At 50.0% G+C, this 25,077-nt stretch overlaps 1 pseudogene; it reads right to left on the reverse strand.

The window, feature by feature from the left end:
• Positions 1–8,486: 8,486 nt before the first annotated feature.
• Positions 8,487–25,077, reverse strand: part of LOC142429648 (glutathione S-transferase theta-2B-like) — a 49,010-nt pseudogene continuing 32,419 nt past the window's right edge.

Genomic DNA, 25,077 nt, shown 5'->3' on the forward strand with positions numbered 1-25,077 from the left:
AGGCAGCCCCCACTTCCTCTCTGGCTCCTCAGGAAGATGAGACCTCAAAGCCCCCATTCCCAGCCTCTCGGGAGGATGGATGACCTATTGAACTATGCAATTCCTGCCCCGACACCCCAAAGTTCTTTTCTCACATGGCCATGTGTGTGTAGCCCGTTCCCCAGCACCCCAAGAAGCTATTTGTCTTCCCAGGCGGGTTTGTAGAGCCCCTTTCCCAGCATTCCAGAGAGCAGGTTCCCAAGTCCTGGCTCACCTTAGTGACTTGGGCAAGCAAGGGCCTTTCTCCCATGTCTCTTTTCCCCCTTCTGGGAAAACAGAGCAGATTTCCTGCCTCTGGGGACCTAGTTCTCCGCCCTGGGGTCCCTGCAGCCTCAGCCTTCTCCTGTGCCCACAGGTCACCACCACAGCAAGGAGTATATCGAGATCAATCCCCTGAAAAAGCTGCCAAGCCTCAGAGATGGGAAGTTTGTTTTATCTGAAAGGTAACAGTTTCCTTGGACCCTCTGCCATCGGCTTCAGGTTTAGCTGGCACTAGTGTGATTGCACTGTTTCTTAATTGGAAATCATATATGCTCATGGGGGTGTGTACCCACATATATGTATATATATATATATATATATATATATATATATATATATATATACACACACAGGAGCATGTATACACATGGTAGTGGATCCAGTGATGATTATAAAGTCATCTAATGAGCAGCGGGGTGAAATGTGATCGAAGTGAAACAGGACAGCAGGGGGAGCAAACTTGCCAAATCCCAGAGGAATCCTGAAAATACCTTTCTGACTTTTGTGGCAGACCAAGGCACCTCATCAGACTCCATTGGAAAACACTCATAAGGGTCAACAGACAGACCTGGGACTATCTGTAGCAATATTGGTTTATTTCACCCTATGTCGATCTCTATAAAATAGGCAGGACAAACAACCCCCAGGAGGAAACAATAGGACTGGTAGTCCTGAGGGGGATATGGGAGATGCGGGGGTGGAGAGGGGGATCAGGGATGCAAGAAACTCAGGGATAAGGGAACAACAAGATATCTGAGGTCAGGCGAGGAAGGTATATAATGCCTGGTGGGGTCGATAAAGTGCAATGTATCCCAGAGGACTGAGAGCCGAAGGGCGGTGCACATGGTAGTTCGACATGAGGAGGTAAAAGGAAATACAGGAAAGAACTAGGAGGCAAATAGGCAAGTATAGATGTAAATATATTAATTTTAAAGAAAGGGATAGAGTCCAATGTACATATGTTTGTATATTAAATATTAAGTTAGCAGACAGACTTTGCCCCCTACTCAAGGCCTCCTGAAACACTAGAACACCTTGTTCTCATAACCTGGAGCACTTTGATACTCACCTTCCTGATAAAAGCTCTGAAGGAAAAAATGGGTGCATACCCAATGATGTGAAGAAAGCAGATGGTGCCTGGCTCTCAAAACATGGAGTGTCTGAGGTCTTAACGGATTGATGTTAAACAAGCAGCCATCTAGCAGGGAAGCAAAGTAGACCACATGGAAGAAGCACACCAGACTGTGTGATCCTGAGGTGTCAATGGGATCAAGTATCAGGCATCAGAAGACGCCAAACAAACAATCATATCAATGCAAACTAGGGGGATTATAGTGGATACTCAAAGCCAATCAGAAAACAATTGGACATCTCCCCACAGAAGGGTCACAAGGAAGGCATGAGTCAACCAGAGTGAAGTATATAGTACCAATGAAACGCATCATTCCTCTGGTTCCTGAATGTTTCCTACCTCCCCCGCCACCCAATACCCCCCAGCATGACCCAGTTCTGCCTCACAAATCCAGTGTACTTGAGTAAACACATTGGTACAGATATGAGCTCTTGACACATGGAATTGAGGACATGCAAAACCCTGAGGCACAGCAGTGGGAGTGGAAATGTCTTGAGGATATGGGGATTGTTGGGGTGATGGGGGAGTTGGTGTAATTTTGAACTAGCATATCAACCATAAGTATCTCTTCCTTTTTCATGTGTGTATGTATTGTTATGAAACTTTCTCTGATAAATGCCTTTGCTATGTCCCAAAGGTTTTGGTATGTTTATTTTAATTTTCCTTGGATCCTAGAAACTTTCTGCTTTCATCTATGATCTGGGCAAATACAAATTCCTTTTGCAAGAAAGAATTATTCATCCTCCAATTATTTGCTTGTTTTCTTAATTGTCTTTCTGTTGACTTCCTGCTTATGACATAGTGCTTGGAAAGCGAAGTCTGTATGATCTCTATATGCCTGAATTTACACAGGTTCAATGTGCGTCCCAGCATACCTTCGAGTATGTGCCATGTGGAATGGAAAGGAAAGTGAATTTTTCTGCACTTGGGTAGAGAGCTGTGAAAATATCTATCAGGTCAAGCCATCCAGTTGTACTGTTTATATATGTTACCCCCTTGTTTCCCTGTGATCTTTTTCAGAGACACCTATTAAGGTGTCCTACTATAATTGTTGAGCCTGTGATTTTTTTCCCATCTTTTGGAGTGTTTGATTTATAAATTTCACAAGTCTCTCATTGGGCACATATATATATTTACTATGCTCACTGGTTCTTGGTCTACTGTTCCTTTGAGCATTATAGAGTGCTGCTCCTTGTCTCTTGCATAAGCAAATGTGGTGAAGAAAGCTGGTGGTGACCGGCTATTAGACGGTATAACATCTGAGGTCATAAATGTCTGAAGAGAAACAAAAAGCTATCTAGCGGGGAAGCATCAAAGCCCAAAGAGAAGAAGCTCACCAACCCATGTGACCATAAGCTATCGATGGGATGGGCTATCAGACATCAAAGAACCAAAACAAAAAAACGAGGTGATGTGAAGAAAGGGGGTCAGAATGAAGACCAAATCCCATCTCTAGACAATTGGATATCACCCCACAGAAGGGTCACAAGAAAGGGATGAACCAGCCAGAGGGCTGTACAGACAGCACTGAGGAAGCACACATTGCTCTAGTTCTTTAATGCTTCCTTACCCCCCACCAACTATCCTAACCCCAGTTCTCCCTCACCAATCCAGCCAGACCAGATCATGGACACTGTTACAGATAGGATCTCTGAACACATGGAACCCAGCACAGATAACCCCCTGAAGAACAGTAATGGGATTAGTGATACCAGTAGCGTAAGGGTAAGGTTTGGGGAGAAAAGGGAAACTGATGGCCACGATGGACATATAACCCCCCCCTCCAGGTGGAAGAACAACAAAAATGTGGGCGAAGGAAGACAGCGGACAGTGTAAGATATGAACTAATAACTCATAATTTATCAAGGGGTCACCAAGGTGGGAGAGTGTGATAGGCAGGTATATCATGCCAACCTGGCCAATAGGAACGTGTGGGGTTAATCAGGTCGCAGTTTGATTGGAGGTCAGAGAGGTAAATGGCACTGCAGGCCTGTCCCCCTCTCTCTTGCTGTCTCTTGATCAGAGTGTGCTGGAGCCTGGGTGTTGCTGCTCTTTTAGCTAGTTCTTTGCCTCAACCTGTGAGCTACACGCCCTGTGAGCCAGGCCAACCTGTGGATTGTGTTGCTAGAGCTTGAGGCTCCTTCAAGACTTGCTTTGCCATGCTGCTGGGGCGTACATTGCTTGAGCTTGAGACTGTGTCCTGTCACCTTGCATTGCTTACATAAGGTAGCACATCTGGGAATGCTTCACTAAGCTCCCAAGTTGCTGAGTGTGGGTGAACCACCCTCCTGTTTGTTGCCTGCTTGCCTTGTCCCAGGGAGACTGTGCTGTTGACTTCCTTGACCTTGGACCCCACTGTCATGTGAGCTGAAGGACTTCCCATATATTAACTGTTGCATGGAAGTGAGTTGAACTGAACCCTCTGTACCGCAGTGTGGACTAATTAGCTGTTGTATTCCTTCTCACTGTATCCATTTACCCTCTTTTACATATATGTAGACTCATAAGTGTCCTGATTTCATTTCTCTAGAGAACCCTGCCTAACACAGGGCTCTTACAAATCTTACGAGAATGCATCATTCAATTGTATTAAGCACGCTTGTACATATGTTGCCATCAACATTTACAAAACATTTTCTTTCTACTTGAGCCCTTGGTATCAGCTCCTCTTTCCCCCCTCCCTCCCCCACCCTCCTACCCTTGTGAATCCTTGATCAATTGTATATTATTGCTGGGTTTTTTGTGTGTGTTTGACACTGGCTGTTGTCTCCCTTCACCCACATTTCTATTATCCATCCCTCTCAGAGTAGGGGGCTATATATACAACCTTGTAATGGGTTCTCCTATCTACCACTTCCCCCACCCGTCATCCCCTACTATCATGATATCACTAGTCCAACTACTATTTCTGAGAGTTTTTCTGTCCTGAATTCCATGTGTCAAGACCGCTTATCTGTATTAAAGTGTGTACTCCAGTCTAGCCGGATTTGTAAGGTAGAACAGGGTCATGGTAGTGGTGAGGGTGGGGGCGGGGAGGGCTGCTGAGGAAGCATCCAGTAACTACAGGAAAGATGTCTGTTTCTTGGGTGCTGTACTGCACCCTAGTTGAATCTTCTCTTCCTTTTAATGCTTCTGTGAGAAGCTGTTCAATTGTCTACATGTAGACGGGCTTTGGGTCTCCACTCCAACCCCTGTCTTTCATGTCTATATGATTGATATGGATGTTTTGATACCTGATACCTGATCCTGTCAACACCTCATGGTCACACAGGCTGGTGCACTTATTCCATGTGGGCTTTGTTGCTTCCTTACTAGATGGCGGCTTGTTTATCTTCAAGCCTTTAAGACCCCAGATGCTCTATCTTTTGATAGCCGTCCCCATGGCTTCTTCACCACATTTGCTTATGCACTTGCTTTGTCTTCAGGGATCCTGTCAGGAGGATGAGTATCAGAGAGTTATTAGAACAATGTGTCCTTGTGTTCAGGGAATGCTTGCATAGAGGCCAACAGTCTGTCTTCTCTCTTAATACTTAATGCATCACTATGTGTACATTGGCCTCTATCCCTTTCATTCTAAATTAATATATTTACATCTGTACTTGCCTATAGCTATAGTTCTATTAATTGTTTTGCCTCCAAGTTCTTTGTGTCCTTACTCTTTACTGACCGTGACTTATGGTTACCTGTTAACTTCCCTAATAACCCGCATCACTGTGAATGTTGGCTATATGTTCTGGGTGCCCATTGCAAGAATTAACAAGCCTGGCACCGAAGTGGATGCTGTGGGAGCTATGATTGGTGTCAGAATAGATAAAGAAGGAGGGAGGGTGGAGGCACATCAGGTATGGCCCAAACTACCATTTCCTGCTCTCTCCCTCTCTCTCTCCTTCCACTTTGCTCCTCGGCCTCAGGTTTTTCTAGGAGGCTAACCAACACATGCTGTACCCATGAGACTCCGGCGAGACGTGAAAAAGGTTTGGCAGGGTTAGCTAGACACAGGGGTGGGGAGTGAAGGAGAGCGTGTTGGAGTTTGTTAAAGGCAGCTCTGACTAATTGGGGAGAGTCTAGTGGGCCAACATGAGCGGCCCTTGCAGCTTTGTGAAGGGGTTTCTCTAATAAAGAAAAGTTAGGAATCCAGTGTCTGAAATATCCTATAAAACCTAAGAAGGAGAGTTTTTGGGGGCTGCGGTTTGTGGAGCTTGGAGCTCCCTCACCACTTGGTGCTGGTGTGTTATGAGCCCCCGGGTTGTGGGATTGAGCTGCAGGCCCAGCTAGGTAACAGTTGTGCATGAGAGGCCTTTAGCCCGTGAGACCCAATAGCCTTTAGAAGCTAGGACATTTCAGCGTTGGGCTGTAAGTTCCAGTGAACCAGTTTCCCACGGGCTGCACAGCAGGAGGTCAGCTACATACTATAGCAAGGTGGACGGCGAGAGAGGACAGTTTCACAGGCCTGTGGCCAGCGCCTGACCAAAAAATATGACCGGAATCTCAGAAACCCTGGGGAAGGACGGCCAAGGAATACTGGGAGGCGTACCAGTGTCTGGATCTTCCCAAGTCAAAGCAAACAAATATTGACAGACGGGGTCTAGCGGGATTGCTAAGTAAGTGTCTTTTAGGTCAAGTACAGTAAAATGGGTGGTATTAGGGGGAATACGGGACAGAAGAGTATAAAGCCTGGGGACCACTGGGTGGATGGGAACTACGGCTTCATTGATGAGGCATAAGTCCTGCACTAGGCGATAGGGCCTGTCTGCCTTCTTGATGGGCAAGATAAGGGTGTGGCATGAAGAGTGTGCAGGCATAATGAGTTGATTGTTTAGGAGGAGTTGGATGATAGGTTTCAGGCCTTTGCAGTGAGTGAGGGAGATTGGAAACTGGGGGCGAGACAGGAAAGTGGAAGGGTCTTTAAGGCGAATAGAAACAGTCTCGCGATGTTTCCCAACAACTGGTCAGGCAATGTTTCACACTTCTGGGTTTATGTCATGTGGCAGCAGCGTGGAGGAGGGTGTGGGTGGAGGTTCAATGGTGGACAGCATTAGCAAAGAGGATATTAGGGAAGGAGAAGTGAGTTGCAAAAGGTTCCACTGAAGACTAACTGCCAGCTTGGAAAGGAGATCCCTACCCAGTATTGGTGCAGGACATGAAGGCATTGTTAAGAAGGAGTGAGAAAGAGGGGAGTGCTCTATAGTTAGGAAAAAGGAGGGGTCACTAAAGGCTTTGAGAGCTTACCATCTAACCCACGACCATGACCGGGGAAGAGGGAGTAGGTCCCGAGAAGGAAGGAAGAACTGAGAAGGTAGCTCCTGAGTCCACTAAAAAGGAGACTGGTTTGCCTGCTACCTCGATTGCCACCTGAGGCTCAGGGAGGGTCACCGAGATCGTTGAGCCTGGGCATTTTCAATCTGCATTGGTGGCCAGACCTAGCAGTGCCAGCAGCGGGTCGGGGTTCAGAGGGACTGGCCCTCCACTGCTAGGTGCTGAGGGGCAGTCACTCCTCCAGTGGGCCTGCTGACTGCACACTGGGAAAGCCTTGCTGGGTGGTTGGGGCTGCGGGCAGTGTTTAGCCCAGTGCCCTTCCTGGACACATTTAAAGCAAGGTCCAGGTGGTGGACGGTGGCACGGTTGGAGTTGTTGCTTCCTGCTGTCTTCAGACCCCTCTCTCCACCTGGCCTTAGAGGGGCAATAAAAACCTGGGCTTGCCAGTTAACGTGTTGGCTGGCTCGGAACTCACATGCTGCCTCAGTCTCTTCCTCTTGGGCATTAAAAAAACTTACATTCTATATTCACCAGGTCACGGATGGGGGCCGGAGGGCCCTCTGCGGCTTTCTTCAGTTTCTTTTTAATATCAGTGGCTGACTGTGTTATGGAGTGAGTGACTAAAATGGTAGGCCCCGCTGGGGAGGAGGGGTCTAACCTAGCAGATCGGGTTAAGGCTGCAGTCAGGCGTGAGAGAAAAGCTGCAGGGTTCTCATTCGGCTGCTGAGTGATCTCGCGTGAAGTGTTAAAATGAACTGCCTCCTGAGAGATGGCTCGCAAGCCGGCCAGCAAACATCATAGCCTGTGGTTTCAGCTATCTCTGCCTTCCGTCCAGCTTGGGTATCTGTTTGACAAGTCCAAGCCGGCTCTTCCCTGGGAACTGCCTGAGGTCCTACGGGCATGGGGGCATCCGTGAGATGTGCCTGGTCTGCATGCTGTTGGGCGGTTGTGAAACCCCGCTCCTGCTCACCAGGGGGGACGGGAGAAGGGAGGACTACAGAGATCGTGCCAAGTGAAGTCATAGGCTTGGGTGAGGCATTGGAACTCTTTGATATAGGTAGTGGGATCATTGGAAAAGGTCCCCAAACGTTTTTCTATTTGGGAGAGATCCGTGAGGGACCCTGACGGGGCCTTCCACTCCAGCCACTTCACGGAGTGGACCAGGTGTGGGAAGCAACAGGGGAGGATAGGGGGACAGGAGAGGATTGGGGAGGCTGAGGTTGAGGGAGCTGTAGTTGAAGAGGTTGAAGGGTTTGGGGGAGCGAGCGGGGCTGGAGGCGAGGGAGTTGTGAGGACTGAGCAGGGCCTGGAGAAGGGTGCGGGTTTACAGGAGGCGGTAGGGGAGAAGGGTGGAAGGTGGGTAGGAAGGAGTGACAGCACCTCCAGGGAGTCAGAAGGGGTGGGGTTGGTTTGTGCAACAGCGGGAGGTAACGGGAGTTTGGACGAGCCCGCCACAGATGTTTTGGGCCAGGAGGACGTGGGCTGGGTAACAGGAGGTACACAAAGAAGGATGAGAGTAGAGGAAGAAGAAGGTCTGAACATATGGGACCTCAGACCATTTTTGGTTTGTTGTGGAGACTATCGAAATCTGGCCAGCATGACCCATTGTCCATTGGGTAATGTGGCCACACTTGATTACAGAAAAAGACCAGACGCTTAGGGTGAATGTTGGGAGCCAGGCCCGGTTTAGTGAGATTTTGTCCCTGGGAGGCCTAGAGAGGGTGCTTCCCATGGTGTCTTAAACTGCAGGGGGTACGGGCAAAGGAGAAGGGCGTCTCCTGGTCCCCACCCACACCAGTCAGTCAGGAGGTGGCCCGGTAACCCTGAGAAGCACCCCGGTCAGAGCTAGCATATTGGGGTGGGCTTCAGGTGTGGGTGTCGGGATGGTCTTACTGGCATTCCGTTCCAGGATGCTCATGATAGATCTGTGAGCCTCCTCACACAGCTCTGCACCCAGGAAGGTCTCCACACGCTTGTGCCAGCTTGCCAGCTGCTGCCTCCCCTCATACAGGTCCAATCCGAGAGCGATGGGCTGTGGGGACAGAGGTGGGCATTGTGGGATCCTGAGGCCCCCGACCAGGGGCACTGACCTGCACAGGTGGTGTCGGGAACATTTACTGATGTGTCCGCTGCCTAGGTTTTCCCCAACCTGGCAAGCCCAGGAATGCCGCTGTAGTGCAGCCTGTAGGGACTGAGGCTCTGGGCCAGCACCTGGCTGTCTGTCAGGCCCCAGTGTTACTGTCTATCCAAAGGGACAGGGTCAAGGGATGTAGGAGGTCCACAGCCACCACCCACCTGCATCATCTCCTCCAGCGCCATGAGGTCAGCCAGGGTCACCTGTTGGCCAGTGAGGAAAGGCTTGTTACCCAGGAACCTGGCTTTCAGCTTGTCCAGTGCCTCATCTATGGCAGTTCTGTTGCGACACACCTTTTCCTCAGGGACCTGGGTTCCAAAGAGCGGTGTCAGCACCTGAGGGTGGCTCAGCCTGTGGTCCACTCCTCCCTCCCCCTGCCCCTTTAGGGCATTGCTGAGCTTTGTCCACAGCATCATGCCAAAGTTGCCATGGATTACTCGTGGATCCAGGTCTGGGCCTGCAGCTCAGCTGGGTACAAATTGTCCTCCATCTGGTACTTTTGGCTCAGGTAGATCAGGATGGCCGTGCTGAAGCAGGGACACTGCAGTGAGGGCCTGGCTCCGGCCCTAAACATCCCCCAACCTAGGCCCTGTCTCTGCCCTCATCTGGGCTCCACTCTTTGCTTTGCCCTCGCCAGCACCTCAATATCCTAACAGTGATCCTGAAGCGCTGGCCCTGCACCTCCCTTTTGCACCCCGGCTCCCAGTGGGAAAGTCATTTGTCTGAGGCGGCTCAGCTGGGGAGGGGCTTCCCACCAGACCAACACGACACCCGCACAGTGGGTCCTCCGGCAAGCCACCTGGAGGGTTGGGGCCTCAGGGGAGACCGGGGCGAGGGATGGGGGGTTTGTGCTCCTCATGGTTCACTCCATGGAATGAGGAGGGAGCCCTGGGCAGCCTTGATTTGTCCCACTGCTCTGGGCTGATGACCAGTTGGAGGGACATTTTTCATTCCATTTTCCCATCTACAGGTCACAGACACCACCGCCCGACCAGGTCTATCCCATCATCCTCTCTTCTGGGGTCACTCACTGAGCGGCCAGGGAGAACCTGGTTCCAGGAGACAAGGCAGGAGAGGAGAGGGGGCTGGGGCAGAGGCAGGAGCCAGCAGGGCTCAGGGTCAGCAGTGTGCGTGGGGAAGTACCTTTCAGTCAAGACGAAATCATCATCCCTGAGGGTAGGGACCTTCTGCAAGCTCTTAAGCTCCCCTAGGAGGGGGTTATGTAAGGTCAGGGGCATGAGAGAGCCTCTGTGCCTGCCTGCCCTCCCCACTCTCCCTCCCACCAGAGCCCCTGAAGTAGCCAAGGGCAGTGAGACTCTCTGACATGGGTGCGGGAAGACAGAGAGGTTACTTGTGTTCAGCCGGTACCCACAGGGTGGGTGGTTTGAATCTACACAGTGGGACCTCACAAGAAAGGCCTGGTACCCTGCCTCAGAAAGATGATCCTCAAGAAAGCCCCAAGGCCAGTGGTGACCCGCAGCCCCTCTCTGGCTTTTTAGGCAACTCAGCAATTGTGGGTTCAGTGGGAACTGGGACCATGCCCAGATTCCACTGGGAAGAAATCTGCACCTTAGTGGAGACCAGATAGGTGCAGGATCACTTTGCTGGGGTAACTGTCTTAAGGCTGGGGGAGGGGAGGCAGGCCGTGGGAGGGGGAAGGTGGAAGGGGGAAGGTGGGGAAGCAATGTGCTCTTGGGAAGGAGGTATTGGGGGAAGGGAATTTGTGGGGCGTTAGGGTCAAAGGATGCTCAGGAAGGAGTCAGTTGCACCCTATCTTTGAGCAGGTAAACAGCTCCCAGCTCGAAGGAGATGCGGTTCTTCTTGGCAAAGATGTAGACAGCGTGACAGGGCTGGGACAGCAGGTCCAGGTCCAGCTCCAGGTCCATGGTGGGGGCTGCAGTTCTGCCCACAGCCCTGGGAGATTCAGGTTTAGCAGCAGTGGGGGCCACTCCCCCAGCCCTGTGTCCTCAGGATAAGCAGTTTGTACTAATGGGCAGTGCAGGCCCAGACGCAGTGTCTGGCTGGGTGGGGAACTGATGTACCCAGGGTTCCTCCCCACAGCCTAGACTCCACCCCACTCCTGGACAGAAACCTGGACTTTGTGATTGGGTGGCTCGAGAAGGTGGGTCCTACGTTGAGCATCCCGTGCATGGGAACCGACCTTCCTCTGGGGCAGGCTCCCCACCGCCTGCAGGCCCCCTCTCTGGACATGTTCCATCTCCTCATTCTCTTTTCTTCCAGGCTGCATGGGTGCAGAGCCCAGGACAAGGGAGCTGAGGGCTGGTAAGCAGGACGCTCACTCTTTCCCACAATCCACTAATGGGCCAGGGATTGTGAGCGTGGCAGGGAACGGCAAGGTGATAACAGGGAGAGCATGGTAACTGTCATACTGATTGGGGCCCTGAGGGTGTAGCAGATTTAGGTTGGGCTGCGATCCGCATGGTCGGGAGTTTGAAACCAGCAGCCGCTCTGCGGCAGAAAGACTGGGCTTTCAACTCCCTGAAGGATTACAGTCTCAGGAACCAAAAGGGAACCAATGCTGTCAGTGAGCACTGACTCACTGTCCGTGAGTTTCGTTTCATTATAATGCTTATCCTGATTGGAATTATTGGGAGCCCTCCCAACCATGCCATCTAGCAAAGCTCCAGCCTGGTGGAAGAAGCATCTGCAGAGCAGAGCTTCCCAGGGAGGGTTTCCAACATCCCTCAAACACTTGCTGTTGTCAAATCCATTCTTGAGAATTTTGTGCATTGTCATGTTTACCCACCTGGAGCGGATGCGAGGGCCATCTTGAGAAGTACGAATGAAACCAGATCTAAAACTTGCTTCTATATGATGGGGCTTTCCTGAACTGAGGCACTGGAGAGCCTTAGACAGCGAGACGTCGTTGGGAATTCTGAGGAGGATATGTGGGAATTGAGTGAGGAAGAAGCCCCAAAGCTGAGGTCAGAGGAGAAAATGTAACCCACCAAAAAAGCCTGGGTTCCATGCAGATTAGGTAGTGGGAAGCTCTTTGGGCCTCCCCGATATAGAGAACCTTATAGACTGCTTCCCCCAACTGACGCCCCTTTTACCTTGGACAGGGGCTTACACAGAAGGAGAGAGAATGGTTAACACTAATAGAAAACAGGTAAAAACATTAAGTCTTTGGCAAAGAACCAGATGGTTTGGCTCCCCATGGCGCCTCAGGAGAGAGACCTAAGTAGACAATGGAACAGTTACCATGGGAGAGTTTGTAAAGGAAAATATTTGAGAAGCATTTAACTCTGCTTGTAGCTATTAGGCTTTGAAGTAGCACATGAGGTAGCTTCATTGTGTTAAATTAGTCAATGAGAAAAGGAACATTGTGAGCAAAAAATAGGGCAGTGAGTCGGATATGAGTCTAACCAAATTTTCTGAACCCCTCGATCAAGAATAGCGGGTAACTTATAAGACAAGCAGTACAGAAAGAACCAGGAAGAGGACAGAACGTGATTTTTTTTTAAAGTACAGATCTTATAATGGTCTTTTATCAGGTTTTAGTGGAAACAATAAGGGTGACTTTGGAGTTAATCTAAGGCATTGTTTTATGTAGTGGTCTGCAAAACTTCTTATGGTACAAATAACGCTGTTTGGAAGAACTCAGCAGAGATTGCTTCCACCAGCACATCTCTCGTGTCTGTCTTGTCTGTGTTCACCGACTCCACATCTCCTTCAGGTATCCAGTTCAACCCTCCCGGAGCTGGGCTCCAACAGTAATTATGTGAGTGTTGAGTGCATTCTAATTATGTTTATGGAATTGCCATTATGAGAACATCAAGTGCATATAATAGTTTATTGCCCAATATTTTCTAGATGATATACAACTGGCTCGATTGCCTGCTGTTTCTGGGAGTTATCAGGGGCCTGCCCTTGGATGTTTCGACTTTAGATTCTGTCACCTTTCCAGCCACAAGCCTGCCCTTGGCTTCATCCCAACACCTAACTCGCTGAACCACCACCATGACTTCTTCTTCCCCTTGTGGGAAGCCTGTAAGCAACAAAAACACTGGGGAGGTGGGTGGGAGGGTTGGGGAGGCAGAGAGAGGCAGAGGGTTGGGGCATCTGAGGGAGACAGGCTGGAGAGGAAGGACTAGGCCAGGACTGCCCTCTCCCTGGGCCCCAGCCCCGTTCTAGCAGCTGTCAGCTCCCTGACCGGCCTCTGTGCCCCTACTCACCTTGATCCACAATATCTTGCTCATGGGCAGCTGAATGGCCATGCGCTGCCAGGCATGAACTCATCCATGCGGGTCCCAGTTGGATGGGGGCACTGTACTTTCATCACAGGTAGGGGAGGATGTCCACACTGTGGAAAGGGGAAGTTAGTTACCACGCTTCCCTTAGGAACTCTGGTGCTATAATGGCTATGCATTGGGCTGCTCACCTCAAGGTCAGCAGTTCAAACCACCAGCCACCCAGAGGGAAAACTCTCATAAAGATCTTTGGGGGGAGGCAGTTCTGCCCTTCCCTGTGGGCTCACTGTGAGTCGGAATCGAATGGATGACAGTGAGTTTGAGTTTGGGTTGGCGCTCCCATCCCCAAAAGCTCCCATGTGGCCAATGGGCACAGGTGCTGGGGCTGCGCCTGCAGGCCAACTCTCCTCAGCAACATGCCTAAGTTTCCTTGGGAAGGCTGCCCCTGGAGCAATCAGTGCGGCAGACAGAGAGGGGAAGGCGACCTGGGGGCAGGAGCTGGCAGAGGTACAAAGAAGTGCCCTTTAGGCCAGCAAGCAGCGTGAGCCCAGTCATAATGGGAGGGGTGCCAGTCAATGCGGACAAATGAGAGATTCCCGGGGAGGGCAGAGGAGGGCTTTCATAGGATTCTGATGACGGCCTGGGGGCATCGTGGTTACAAGTTGGGTTGCCCCCTGCAAGGTCAGGTCACCAGGGCCCTGCAGCAGGGCACAGAGATACAAGAGAGACCGGTGCCCAGCTGGTGTCTGTGTGGAGCTCATTAGATGACTTTTATTTTTATTCATCATTTTATTGGGGGGCTCTTACAAATCTTATAACAATGCAACCTTCAGTTGTATTAAGCACATTTGTACATATGTTGCCAACAGTATTTGCAAAATCTTTTCTTTCTACTTGAGCCCTTGGTATTAGCTTCTCATTTTCCCCCTCCCTCACCTACCCTCCTTCCTTCATGAACTCTTGATAATTTATCATTTTTTTCATATCTTACATTGACCGATGTCTCTCCTCACCTACTATTCTGTTGTCCATCCTCCTAGGAGGGGGCTAAATGTAGATAATTGTGATTTTTCTCCCCCTCACCTTCCCCTACCCCTCCTTGTGTCTCTACTCTCATTATTGGTCCTGAGGAGTTTAACTGTCCTGAATTTCCTGTTTCCAGTTCTTATCTGTACCAATGTATATGCTCTGGTCTGGCCGGATTTGCAAGGTAGATTTGAGATCATGATAGTTGGAGGGGGGAAGCATTAAAGAACTAGAGGAAAGTAGTATTGAATCACTGCTACACTGCACCCTCACTGGCTCATCTCCTCCCCGCAACCCTTCTGTAGGGGGATGTCCAATTTTCTACAGATGGGTTTGGGTCTCCACTCTGCACCATTCTACACTTCCCCCTCATTCACAGTGATAGAAATTTTTGTTCTGTGTCATTGAAGCCCGATACCAGGTCCTATCGACCTCGCATGATCGCACAGGCTGGTGTGCTTCTTCCATGTGGGCTTTGGTGCTTCTCAGCTAGATGGCCACTTGTTTATCTTCAAGCCTTTAAGACATCAAACACTAGATCTTTTGATAGCTGGGCACCATCAGCTTTCTTCACCACATTTGCTTATTCACCCGCTTTGTCTTCAGTGATTGTATCAGGGAGGTTAGCCTCATGGAATGCCAGTTTAATAGAACAAAGTGTTCTTGCATTGAGGGAGTACTTGAGTGGAGGCCCAATGTCCATCTGCTACCTTAATACTAGACCTATAAATGTATGTACATAGATCTATTTCCTCCTCATCATCATATATAAATATATTTACATATGTAAATGCCTATGTTTAGACTTCTGTAAATGCCCTTTGCCTCCTAGTTCTTTCCTCTATTTCACTTTACTTTCCTTTTGTCTAACTATCGTGTTCAGCCTTCATTTGGGTTTTGGTAATTCCTCTCAGCTACATTGCCCTTGATCAAGCCCTAGCAGGCCTCCTATACCCTCCTCACCATTACTTTTAGATCACATGTTGTTCCCTTGTCCCTGGGTTTGTTAACATCCCTCCTGAATCCTTGATTAAGTATATATAATTATTGTTATTTTGTGTCTTACACGGACCCTTGGTTCCCTCCACCCACATTTCTGTTATTTGTCCCCCTTTGGGGAGGAATATAATTCCAACTATGTGATGGGTTCCACCTTTCTCCCAGCTCCCCTATGATATTGTTACTCCCACTACTGTCCCTGAATATTTGATCTGTCCTGAATGCCATATTTCAAGGGGTCTTATCTGTGCCAATGTGTATACTCTGGTCTAGCCAGATTTGTACGGTAGGACTGGGGAATGGTAGGGGTGGTGGTGGGGAACATTCGGGAACTAGAGGACTGACATGTGTTTCATTGGTGTTGTACTGCACCCTGGTTGTATTGTCCCTCCCTTGTGACCTTCTGTGAAGAGATGTCCAATTGTGTACAGATGGGCTTTGAGTCTCTACTCGAATTCCCCTGGTTTGCATCAATAAGACCATCTGCTTTCTTCACCACATTTGCTTATGCACCCTTTTGGCCTTCAGCTATCTTTTCAGGAAGGTGAGTATCAAACAGTGCCAGGTCATTAGAACAACGTGTTCTTATGTTTCGGGAGGCCTTGGGTGGAGCTCCAATGTCCACCTGCTTTCTTACTATTTAGCCTATTAATACATGCACATTGGTCCGAAGTTGGCGTGGGTCCACCTGCCACGTTTGCACACAATGTTCCATGTTGATCGATCCCTGCAGTGCTCCTGGTGCTACAGCAGCAGCGGTGGCCATTGCTAGGAGTGCCATGACAGCTGCAGCGATCATTCCCACGAGCCGACGAGGTCTCCTTAGCATCTCTGTCATTATCTGCAACACAAAGGGGTGTCTCTGCACTGCTCTCCCACCTGCGGTCCACCTGCACCTCGACCCACCCCTCCAGCCAGCTCTTTAAGACAAGGACACTGGCTTTAGAGAGGTTTGTAGGCAGAGTAGGGTGAAGGCAAGTACACGGTCTGCCGTTAGAGGCGGTGACACCGAGAGCATTTTCATCTATCGAGACGTTTCCATCAGGGAGCACCTGGGGCACCAGGCTTTACAGAGGAAGCGATGTGCCACATTTCGGTTTTAAGATCAGAGTCAAGGGAATCGACCGATCAGTACCAGGAAAGCTTCCTGCAGATCCCATTAAGGGTTTGGCGGCAAGGAGTACTTTCCAAAGGTCCCACTGTGCCGGCCCTCATTGAGATTTCAATAACTGGGGACGAAGAGGTGCAAGACCTCCTTCATGCCAAGCCATCAGACGTGACCGGGTGGCAACAATACCTTGAGAGGTTTGGTGCCAGTTGCAATTACTGATGAAGTCCATGATATCAGGTTAGATCCTTCAGAGCAATTCAATATTTTCCGTGAGGCCCCCAGTCGATAATAGTGAAAGTCTCATTTCTTAACACTTTCCCCTGCGACCCTCTGGAGATGTCTTCAAAATGTCTACTGGCTTCAAAATGCCGGTAACTCATGGTCTTACAAGTTTCCACATCCCCGCTCCCCTCCATGGCAGTGGAGTTCTCGTGTTCTGCAAATGCATTTCCAACTATCAGGTAGAAACCATCATCCGTGTGGTTAAACGTCAGCCCATCATTCCAAGCTTGTGGTTTCACAGTTAAACATCCAGGGCTGGCACACACGCCTAGAGGTAGCACCTGGAATCCTAGGTAAAATGTCTCCTGCATACTTCCTCAGGAGTATCGGACTATCCCAGCCGCCGAAGGCTCCGGGGTCCATACAGAATCATTTGCAAATGTGACAGGGCCCGTTTGAGTCCACTCTACATTTTCAATCAGGGACAGGTGGGGGAAGTCACTGCACTTATTTCCAGGAGCCTACTGTCAGAGGTCAGAGGTCAGAGGTCTGCCACTGGCCCCTAGTGTTGCATCCGTTTCACCTGTCCCCTGCTGCGGGATTGGGGAGGAGGTACCTTGGTCTTCAAGGTGGGGGTTCTCCTGTGGATAGGGCTGCCATCTCCTTGGTAGGATTGAGTCAGAATCAAAAGGGTTAAGTGGATTCTCCCTCGTCGCCCTCGTCTCTCTCAGAGGATGGGTGCACACTTCCAAGGGGAGTCCACCTGTTTTCTCCTCCATCTGAAAGAATCTAAGCATAACCTCGGCCCCTCGAAATGAGTAACCCCGGCTCCCATAGTCCATCTTCCTTTGACAACCAGATTTTCTCCGGATCGTTTTTCTCTGTGGGGGTAGAAAAATGTTTCTCTGCCCTGGTGATTGCAGAGCTTTGTGGAAGGGAGAAAACAAAGCTAATAGAGCTAAATGAAGTTTATCAGGTACTGAACCGCCTGGTTTCATCATTGAGATTATAGGGTGCCGTTTGCCAAGGGCCTGGCCTTAAGGATCATGAGGGATACCTGCTACACGGTGAATGTTCTGATCCTGACCAAAGTTGTGGAACCGTGTCCTGGAGGAAGAGGGGCCACTGTCTGCTTGCAAATGTCCCAGGATGCCCATGACCGGGAAGCAGGACAGCAGGTGGCTGATGACATGTTTGTGGATTCACCGGTCATGGCCGACACCCGTATCAGTCCCCAGAAGGTATCTGTAGTAACGTGCACAGCTCCTAGGTGTCCAGACAAGGGGATGTGGGTGACATCCATTTGCCAGCATGCATCTCCAGGAGGGCTGACTCCTCAGGCCCCTCCCTGACAGTGAGCGCATTCTCTGGCCGCTTGTCTCGCTTGGGCCCACGTTCAATGAGATCTCTGTCGTAGGCGAGCAGCGTTGGGTCGTACATGATGCTCAGCCTTTCTGAGTTAATTTGTCTGCAGTGGCATTCCCCACAGCCATCGGTCCTGGTGTATGTGTGTGCCTTTGTGTGCTCTGTGAGGAACGGGTGTAAGCGGGAGCTTGTGTGAGTCTGTGGGTTGGTGAAGAACTTACCGATGTCAGAGCGTGGATCTGAGTTCAGTTTTGCCGTTTCGATGAGGGAGCACACTTGGATGGTGTATGCCGAATCGCTGATCATATTGATGGGTTTGCTTCACATTTTTCAGTAGCAGAAAGAGAGCAGATATTTCCATGTTTTTGAGCAGAGGCCTAACAGGGTTGAGAAGACTGAGAGGAGGGACCCCACTCGGCTGCTGTACCATTACTGGAGCTGTCTGTGAAGTTAAGTGGGGGCCCCCTCAATTGGCTTGTGTGAGACCTTGTTACTTGTCCAAGGAACCTGCTTTAGGAACCCCAAGAGCTTCCCTGGGGAGCATGACAATCTTATTTCCCACAACATTCAACTAAGGCTCTCTGGTAAACTGCAGAAAATTCTAAAAGAGTTCTTATTTGAGCTGGGGTATGTTAGATCTCTGAGGGGAGAGATGTACCTCGGTCCTTGGCTGCGCACAAGAAAGAATTCATGCCGAAGCCTGACTTGTGGTCCAAGTGAGTTGTATCAACGTTAGAAGAAGTTTCGGGTTAACACAAGTACCTGCAGGGCTCCTCCCGAACGTGCAGCCTGTCTGGAAGCTGCTGACAGTCACGCGGTCCACTCCAGGCTCCTGCCTTTTCAGTGATTCCGTGGGGAGGCATGGTGGAAGACCACTCGTCGACCACATTGGCTGAATTGAATTCACCTGGCCTAGGTGAGCCAATCCAGGTGCAGCACCCCCCAGGTGTACCGCTCCTTCCTGGCAGGTAACCTGAACCTCTGAGCATGTGCAGTGTGCCACTCCGTGTTCTGGTAGCTCGGACCTCTGGACATGCGTAATGGACACCCCATCCCCTAAGCTAGACTACCTAACATTCCCCCCGAAGAGATATGGACCCAAATCTTTGGGGGGTACTGTTGACGACATCTCTAGCTACATCCTGCTGACAAAGAGGTGAAGTGGGGTTTGGGGTCCATACCCTTCCTACTCTGTTGGAAGTAGTGTATTCCCCTGGATCAGGGAGCAATGTGGCTGGATTGAGTATGCTACCAGTCTGGACAGTGACATCAGGATTTTCTATAAGGAGACCCTGGTACTTCAATAGGCAGCTATCAGAAAGCCTTTAGTTTGAAGCACTTGGGAGATCCTACGATTGGTTAGGACCTCTAAAGTTCCTCCTGTGGTGATCTTTACTGCCTCTTGGACCAAGAGGGCCACAGCAGCGATTGCTCATAGACAAGGTGACCAGCCTGCTGAAGTAGGATCTAACCTCTTTGATAGGGAGGCCACTGACTGAGGCTGAGGTCCTAGCTTCTGGACCAGCACCCCCAGAGCTACCCCCTTTCTCTCATGAGCATACAGGAAAAATTCTTTGCAGGATCTGGGAGACCCAGCGCTGGAGCTTGAAGCAGAAGAGCCTTAAGCTGGTTTACTGCTCCCCTCTGCTCTGTACCCCACAGCAGGTGGCATAGATCACTCCTCCCTTTCAGGCTTCCATATAGGGGTTTTGCTAGGAGTCCGTAGTTAGGAATCCAAATTCTATAAACCCTGTGAGGCCTAGGAACGCCCGCAGCTGCTTCTGCGTTTCCAGCTCAGGTAGCTCCACTATTGCCCTTACTCGCTCTGAGGAGAGCCCTTTCTTTTCTTTTGATAAAACTAGTCCCAGGTGCGTTACCTCCTGTTGCACTAGCTGGGCCTTGGCCCTGGAGACTTTGTAACCTCTTCCAGCCAAGAAGCTTAGAGTTTGTGCTGTATGGGCAATGGACTGTTCCCGAGTGGCCGAGCACATGAGGAGTTGTCCCCCGCCCCCCCCCCACACACTTTAGAGTAAGGTCAGCTAGGTCCTGGCTTAGGGCTTGTCCGAACAAGTGGGGGCTGTCCCTGAAGCCCATTGGCAAGACGGTCCATCTGAGTAGCACAGGCCTGCCCTTGTTCTAACTTCCATTCAAAGGCAGAAAGGAAATGGAAGTGTTTATCCAACGGAATGCAGAAAAAGGCATCCTTCAATTCCAGGACACTATACCACTGTGTGGAGCTAGGGATTTCCCCGAGGAGGGTACACGGGTTTGGCACTACTGGGTGCAGTGGGATCACTGCTTCACTTATTATCCTAAGGTCTTGGACCAGCTGATAAGACCCATCTTTCTTTTTCACTGGTAATATTGGGGTGTTACAGGGCGAGTTAACAGGGACCAAAAGTCCATGTTGGAGGAACTTACTAATAAGGGGTTATAATCCTTTGATGGCTTCAGGTTTCAAAGGATACTGTTGCTGATGGGGAAGCTGGGTAGGATCTTTTAGGAAAATCTTTACAGGGGTAGCATACTTAGCTTTGCCGGGGACTCTCGTGTACCAAACTTCAGGGGTTATGGTTCATTCCCATGGTTCCTGTAGGGGAATCTATGGCTTCTCCACTGTGAGGAACATTTGGAAAGTTGTAGAGGGACGAGGATGAGGCCCAGTGACTATGCAGGTGTGTAACTTAGACTGTATATCTCAGCCTAGGAGAGGAGCTGGACACTCAGGGATTACTAGGAAGCTATAAGAAAAATAGAAGTTATCCCATAGGCACCTGAGAGGTTCGGTAAAATGTTTAACTACAGGTTTTCCTGACACTCCCAGGATGGAGCAGGTGCAGGGTACCAGGAGTCCGGGGGAGGAAATAAGGACACAATGGGTGGCCCCAGTATCTAAAAGGAAATTTACTGACCTTCCTGTCACGTCGATGCTCACCCTAGGCTCCAGACAAGTAACAGCTATCTCTTACTGCTGGGCTGTCCTGACCGGGTGCCTTCAATCCTCCTCCTCCGTTAGCAGCTGCATGTTGGCCTGTGGGCATCTCTCCTCCTGGTTTTTGGCCTTAGGACAGAGGCCAGCCCAGTGGCTGGTCTGCTTGCAATGGACACATGGCATCAAGGAGGCTTGTTCTGGTTAGGGCAGTTCCTAGCCCAGTGACCCAGTCACTGGCAAATGTAGCACTTGGTACCTGGTTCAAAGGTCTGAGAAACCTGGGAGGCATTCGGCAGGCATCTGCTGTTGAGTGCAGCCAAAACCTGGGCATGCCGGATGTCCTTCCTTCTCTCCTTCTCCCGGGCTCGAGCCTCCCCTTCCTGCTCCCCATTGTAAAAGACCGTATTAGCACAACAACCATCTCCTCCAGGGTAGCTCCTTCAGGTTTCTGCACTAGTTTTTGGAGTTTCTTGAGAATGTCCAGTGCAGCCTGTGTGAGAATCTTGTCCCTAATTAAGACTTGCCCCTCATAGGATTCTATATCTATAGCAGTATGATTCTTCAGGGCCCCCTTTAGTCACTCTAAAACGCTTACAGGAGACTCTGTAGGTCCTTGGTGAATCGCTGCCACTTTGGCATAGTTAATGGCCTTTTGCCTACCTGACTTCAGTCCATTTGTGATGCACACCAGGAAATGTTCCCACGCCCACTTGTCCTGAGGCTCACTATGATTCCAAGCAGGGTCAGTTAAAGGCACAGCTGTTTCCCCTACAGGGTACTTTTCATTCATCACATGTAACTCCTCTGCAAACTTCCTAGCACTTTTGAGCACCTGCTCTTTCTCAAAATCTGTCATGGTCTGTCCCATCTTTCCAGGTTAAATCCTAGGCTAGGGTGAGGTGCTGGGAGTGTTCTATGTGCTATTCGGGTTTGTTAGAGTAACTGCCCAGGTCATTTTTAATTTGCTTGAGTTCAATTAGGGTAAAAGGCTTGTAAATTTCCTGGGGACCACCCCCGCATGTACTTGGAGTGGTGGGCGCCATCTTTGCCAGGGTCACGTGCTCCGTTGCCCTGTAGTCAAAATGGTGGGCACCCAGTGGCACCATGCTGCCAGGGAATGGAGAGTCACGTGGTTGGGAAAATGGCGGCCACAGCTTGCAGCCTAGCCAGAAGCCAGCATGGGGCCAGCCACCAGAGCCAGAGTCCTGCAGAAACCAACAGAGTTTACACAGGCACATCCAACCATCCAGCTGGCCGGGACACAAAGCAGACCACTGAGCCTCGAAAAAGCTTTGGGAATAGCACTCTTCCCAGCCCCTCCCAGAAATCCAGACTGGGGAAGGCATGCAAGTTCCTGGGAAGGCAGGCACAGAAAGGCAGAAGTAAAATCCCGTACACCTGTAAGAACAGGTGAAAAGATGGACACAAAAGGATGGGGCGGTGGTAATACATTACAAGTGTCTCCATGAACCAGTTCGGGGAGCCATCGACCTCCACAGTGTTTTGTAGGAGGGATTCAACCTGGCTTCCTTTCGAGCTACACGCTGTCTCCCGAGGGTGGTGAGGTGAACAAGAGTTCAGAAGGTGCCCTAAACTCATGAGACCAGGATGTGAGGGCCCGCTTCTGGAGTCAGCTTACCTTATATATCCAAGTCACAGTACCATTTATGTTAGATCTCTCTGAGGATACCTATACCTTGGTCCTGAGCTCCACGCGAGAAAGAATTCACGTCGAAGCCTGGTTTGTGATCCAAGTGAGTTTTATGAGAGTTAGAAGAAGTTTCAGGTTTACACAGACACCTGCAGGGCTCCTCATGAACGTGCAGCCTGCCTGGATGCTGGCCAGAAAGTCACGCGGTTGACTCCAGGCTCCTGGCTTTTCAATTCTCCCGTGGGGAGGCATGGTGGACCACCCTGGTCGACCCCATTGGCTGAATTGAATTCACCTGGCCTAGGTGGGCCAATCCAAGTGCAGCACCCACACAGGTGTACCTCCCCTTCCTGGCGGGAAACCTAAACCTCTGAGCATGCACAGTGTACAACTCCATGTGCCAGTAGCTCGGACCTCTGGGCATGCGTAATAGATGCCCCGGCCCCTAAGCTAGACTACCTAACAGGTATAAGGCAGAATTATGACAGAAGGATCATACCCACCAAGTTGCTGACAGCGGTGTCTGCCTTTGGTAATGAACTGTGCTGCTTGCTCCCAGGAAGGCCAAATAACCTCAGAGCCCATACTGTCCAGGTGCATCCACTCCAGAGCCTTATCCCCTCAGGCTCGTGCAGCAGTGGGGAGAAAGGAGTGTAAGAAACCACAAGGTGGATGCTTTTGTCTGGATCACTCATAGATCTTCCCCTGGCTGATGTCTTCTTCTACAAACTGCAGGTAGCAGCGAGCATGAGCAGCGAGCTCTCTAGGACTATTGAGCTGTGGGTCCCCTTTGGGGGATCAAATACGTGTCGGAGCTCTTCCGTGGGAAAGCCCAAAGTTGGTCTCGCCCAATTTATGTCTCCAAGGAGCTTCTGAAAGTCATTTAATGCTCTTAGATCATCTTTTATAATCTCACGTTTCTGTGGCCTAATCGTGGTCCGACCTACCATGTTCCTAAGTAAGTATGAGGACTGGTAGTTTGAATCTTATCAGGGGAGATTCCCAATCCTGCCCGAGAGACGGCTTCTCTGACACACACGCAGGTCAGTTGTAGCATGTCATTGTCAGGTGCAGCTATTAAAATATCATCCATGGAGTGGATCACATACTCCTCAGAGAACAGTCTTCTGACTGGCTCTCTTTTCCTCTGGAAAACTGACACGTGGTTGCAATGTTCACCATGCCCTGAGCTAGTCTTTAGATGGTATCTTTTCGTAGTGGCTCTATGATTTAGTTCTGGTACAGTAAATGCAAATCTTTCGTGATGAGATGGATCCAACGGAATAGTGTAAAAACATTCCTTTAAGTCTATCACAATCACATCCCAAAATTTTGGAACCATGCCAGGTGAAGGGAGTCCTGGCTGCAGTCCCTGATAGACTCTATAATAGAATTAATGGTTCGTAAGTCTATGAGTAGCCTCCATCTGACTGTGTTCTCATTACAAACACAGGGGAATTCCAGGAGCTACGAGTCTCTGCTATGTGACCCTCTCTCGGCGGTTCTTGAATTTAATTGTGTAGGGCCTGCAACTTCCCACTATTAAGGGACCACTCTTCTATCCAAATAGGGTCATGTGATTTCCACGTTACTTTAATGGGTGCAGGCCTCACAACAGTGGTCCCAGTTAGAAATCTGGATATCCCAAGCCATAGCGGTTGCTTTTGGGAGAGACCACGACTGGGGAAGAATCTCTGTGTTAATTTGCTTATAACCCATATTCTTCATAGCACGCTGCGCTATGGGATTCTGTGGAGGGATATATAATCGAGCTCCCCATTTGTTTAACAGATCTCTCTCTCCCCAGTCAAGCTAATCGGGGTAAGATTTACCACTGGTTTAATGAGCGTCTGTCCTTCAGGCCCTGTAGAATCTTGCCACTTTGCCATGCCTGTTCTTGGTCAACTTCTCCTGTACCTTCCATGGTAAAACTAGTTGATGATGGCTCATAACTGAAGTGTCAGCTCCTGAATCTAAATGTCCTGAATTTTTCCCCTTTGATCATTAACTCCATAAAGGGACACTCTAGCCGTGATAGCCTTCCCGAAGATCCCATGACTCAAGGGTAGACCCTAATTCTCTGGCGTTTCTTCCTGATTGGTGCTGTTTCTGTTCACAGGGTCATGGGATACTAAGAGTAGTCCCAGGCAGTCTCCCCTTAAATTTTTTATTGTGGGCTCTTATAGCTCTTATCACAACCCATACAGATATCCATTGGGTCAAGCACATCTGTGCATATGTCATTATCCCTTTCAAAACATTCTCCTTCCACTCGAACTGGTATCAGCTCCTCATTCCATCACCCTAGGTTCCCCTGATAATTCAAAAAGTTTGTTTCCCTGTCTTACACTGACCGCTGTCTCCTGTCACCCACTCTTCTGCTGTCCACCCACTGGGAGGGGGGCCATAGGTCGATAATTGTGATCAATTCTCCCTTGCTCAACACCCCCCTTCCCATACCCTCCTAAGTATCATCGCTCGCCTTACTGGTCCCAAGGGGGTCCATCTGTTCTGGATACCCCGTGTTGCGAGCTCTTATCTGTACCAGTGTACATCCTCTGGTTTAGCCAGATTTGTAAGATAGAGTGGGGTCATGATAGTGGGGGGAGGAAGCACTAAAGAACTAGCGGAAGGCTGTGTGTCCCATTGGTGCTATACTGCACCCTGGATGGCTCCTCTCTTCCTTGTGGCCCTTCTGACAGGGGGTGTCCAATTGACTACTGATGGGCTTTGAGTCT

This window comes from Tenrec ecaudatus, chromosome 16 (genome assembly GCF_050624435.1).
Source record: "Tenrec ecaudatus isolate mTenEca1 chromosome 16, mTenEca1.hap1, whole genome shotgun sequence".
Taxonomy (NCBI): domain Eukaryota; kingdom Metazoa; phylum Chordata; class Mammalia; order Afrosoricida; family Tenrecidae; genus Tenrec; species Tenrec ecaudatus.